The sequence below is a fragment of the Helianthus annuus genome, chromosome 3 (genome assembly GCF_002127325.2).
Source record: "Helianthus annuus cultivar XRQ/B chromosome 3, HanXRQr2.0-SUNRISE, whole genome shotgun sequence".
NCBI lineage: Eukaryota > Viridiplantae > Streptophyta > Magnoliopsida > Asterales > Asteraceae > Helianthus > Helianthus annuus.
The window spans coordinates 70240075-70244159 of record NC_035435.2 but is presented as its reverse complement, the minus strand read 5'-3'; positions in this window follow the sequence as shown (position 1 = coordinate 70244159).

Genomic DNA, 4085 nt, shown 5'->3' with positions numbered 1-4085 from the left:
ATAAGAATAGGACAAGGTTAAACACAAGAGTTGGTTTAGGAATGTAGGATCTAAAGATCCTTGTGTGAGTTACGACTGCAGAGTATACCTCCTGCTTGTGCGGCTGTAAGTGCCGCAGCAACTTGTTCGTTGATGAGAGCCGTCAACTGGGCTTGAGTCAAGTTAATACGTCCGGCCATGACCTTCATAGCAAATATAACATATGTGAGAGAGGTTCGCGAATAGTGCGATGACAGAAGAGAGTAAGCACACAAGTATTCTCAAGCAATAATGAATAGTAGGCAATGTAATCTAAACATACCATGAGCAAAGTTCTATGTAATTCTAGCATGTAGGCAATAAACATAAACCATATTACCTAGGATGTTGAGTCTTGCACGTGGAGCGAGGCGTCGTTGTGGATCGTTGAGCACTGTACTGGTTATAGTTTGGTTTTAATAAAAACGTTTTTCCCTTATTAAAACCGAGTTCTCTATAACCAATGGCTCTGATACCAATCTGTCACACCCCCAAAATCCACACGCGGAGTACCACCGCTTGGAGGCGTGACTGACCAGGATCCAGCCACCAATCATATTGAACAATATAAATAGTAAAAGTAAATGTAATTTAACCAAACCATTCCATATGAAAGGTGTTCAAAACATAAGTATAAATTCAACGTTTAGCGGAAGCAAATGAGTAAAAGCCCAATCATAAGTAAAGTATGAAATGTCAAATGTTTAATCAAAGCATTCACGATCCTTGTCCACAACGACCGCGCCTCCCCATGCAAGCTCCATGTATACCTAACGACCTGCAAGGCATGTAACAGAGAGTCAACAACTAGTTGAGCGAGTTCACAGTAAGTAAGTTCGTGATAGTAAGTTTGTTTCGTAACGTGTGGCTCTACTAGGCCGATAGTATGTTCTATTAGTGGGGGCTTCCCATAGTTGCATATACACTAGACTATTTGTAACCATATGTGTTCTTCTTAACCCGAGAACAGTAGTACGTACAAGCTTTACGTAGGTTTTACGTAAGTGTCCTTCTTTACCCGAGGACAGTGGTACGCGTGGGGTTTACGTAGGTTTTACGTAAGTGTCCTTCCTGACTCCGGAAGACAGTAGCATGTGTGAGTTTACGTAGGTTTTACGTAAGTGTCCCTCGAAACCTGAGGACAGTGGTAAGTACTTGTTTACGTAGGTTTTACGTAAGTGTCCTGCTTAACCCGAGGACCATGGTAGATAGTCTAGTAGCCGTGTAAGTACGAGTAATTGTTCAATCCCATCATTCAACCCATTCCCAAACCCCGGGAATCCCATGCCTTGGTAAGAGTGTGAACTCACCTTGGTTTGCTCGGTAAGACTAGCTACTTTATTACCAATTGATCAAGCACGTCCTGTTTACGAGAGGAAAGAGTGACGTGATAAGTAAGAGGAAGGAAGACTTCGAACTCTAGGGGCTGCTGTCGCGGTTTAGGGAAAAAGGGTGTGGGTGTTTAGGGTTTGCTATATTTGTGCAAGGAGATTCTGTGCCCCCTAATATGCATTCACGTATACATAAGTTAGAGAAGAGTGGGCCATGACCGATTGGGCTTAAAGGGAAAGACTGGGCTAAGAGTTGGGCTTAATGTGTGTCGTGTAATATGTGTTGTGTGCTTATCACTTGTGCAATCCATGTGTTTGCAAGTGTTTGGAGCCGCAAAACCCATCATTGTGTGGACCAAATGTTTAATGTGTTTGTCATTAATAAGTGCGGCCCACTACATCCTTAGATGTGCAACATATACAACCATGTCTTACGTTTTAGGGAATTTATTAAGGTTACAAGACTAAACGACACTAATCTCAGAAGTTCGGGTTGTCACACAGTAAGCAACCTTGACTCGCTTGTCGTTGATCTCAACAGCGAGTAAGAAGGTTTCCTAGATAGTTGTCGTCTTTGCAGCTTGAAGAAATCAGCCACGCAATCCGGTAGAGCATAGATATAATTCTTGATGGTGATTTCGGGGGTAGTAACTTGGGCTGGACAGATTATGCTTAGCTGCTTGAAGCGAGCAGTTAAACCAGCGTTGTCGCCATCCTTTTGTTTGATATGCCAGAACTCGTCCTCCAACTTTTGAAGCTCGTGGGAGGGCAGAACTCTTTCATCATGATGTCCTTCAACTCGTCCCACGTAAGCCCGCAAGCTGCATCATTTCCACGCTTGTTTCTTTCGGCAGTCCACCAGTCCAGAGCCCTGGACTGGAAAACGCCGGTGGCGTTAACAGTGCGGAGATTATCAGGACAGCCGCTTTGGCGCAGGGTGACTTCGATAGAATCAAACCATTGAAACATGGCAGTGGATCCATCTTCTCCGGTGAATTCTTTGGGACCGCAGGCTTTGAACTGCTTGAAGCTAAAAGTAGCTCGGGGAGAATCAGTCCGGGACTCTTCAGAGGACTTGCTAGCATTTTCGTTTAGCTCGCTAACAATTTGCGGTATGACTTTCGCCATTTGCTTGGCGACCAGTGAAACGATACGCTTATCCTCATGATTGCGGCGAGCGGAGCGGGAGTGAAACGATCCAAATGACGACATTGTCTGCAACAGACATCGCCATAGGACTCAGACACTATATAATCGAATCTCACCTAACACGTACTACTTACTAAAGCTCAGGAACACATGCAATCACTTAAGCACATATTCACGTAGGCACATAATCACGTAAGCACGTAAGCACATAAGCACGTAACACATAGTCCACAGAAACCACACTATATTTTGCACGTATTCACCTACACATTTGTACATATCCACCTATCATTCAAAGTCCGCGAGTTCAAGAATAGCGATTACGATTAGCGAGTACACAGCGAGTAACATAGCGAATAACATAGCATGCGATTTGATAGTGTGGTGTCGTGAGTGTGGTGTGTTCAGCGAAGCAAAAAGCGTTAGATCGAAACCAATAGTACCTCAAAACGCTACCAAGTAAACATATAAAACAACATAAAACACGTAAATTCCACATAAAATCGACAAATATTAGAGTCAGCAGTTGCGGGCTCAAAATCGAAACACATAAAATCAGCGATTGCGAGCTTGAAATCGGAAATAGATTGTCTTAGGCTGATAACATCGACTACCCAAAGTGATTCGACTATTCTAAAGGACTACAAGTATACGTCTTGGCCTAATAGACTGTGCTCTATCACTGACATACGGTGAATGGCACGCATCCTTTCGGTTATATACGCAACTCGAGTCGTTGGAATCCTGTCACACCCCCAAATTACCACATAGGGAGTGTCCCTGTTAGGCGTGTGACATACCAATAACGAGCCACCAATTACATTGAACCCATACAAGTTATAAATAAAAATCCCCATTATTAATAAAAACATCTTCAATAAGTTTAAACGAAAACCAATAAGTTCAGCGGAAGCAAATAGTAAACGAAGTTAAACTGTTTCAAAACCAAAGTATAATATCAAAAAGTCAGTCACATAAATCCTTCCTGTCGACCCATGACCACTCCAGCTACTCCAGACAGCAAGTTCCCCAAATCCAAGATACCTAACGACCTGCGAGCATGCAACAAGTGTATCAGACAACGCTGGTGAGTTCATAGTTTTACGAAAACGTTGGTTACCAAGTGTTTAGTTAATCCATTGAATTTAATTCCGAAAGTAATGTTGAGAACAATGCTGATAATACCCCAATACAAGACGGCTTCTGATTATTTTGCCCTTTCTCCAATGCTCCTATCAAAGCATTGGTCATGACTAGGTCATTAGTTCAACACCCGTTCTCCCAGATACGGGGTGAGGTTGCCAAACCTAAGTAGCGCTACTAACTAATACCATGTTACCTTCCTGGTAACCAAACAACACGGAGGGACTTTAAAGGTGATAGGAAGAGTATATTATCCAACATTCCCGTTTTTACCCAAAAGACTTATCCCTTCCCAGGATACCCACTGACTGTCCCAACCACCGGGACGCATGCTCAAGAAAGATGAACTCACCTTGGTTTGCTCGGTAGGATTAGTTATGTGTTCACGATTGATCAATCAAATCCTAATATCAATTCCAGTGATAGTCAGTTGTATAGCACTTA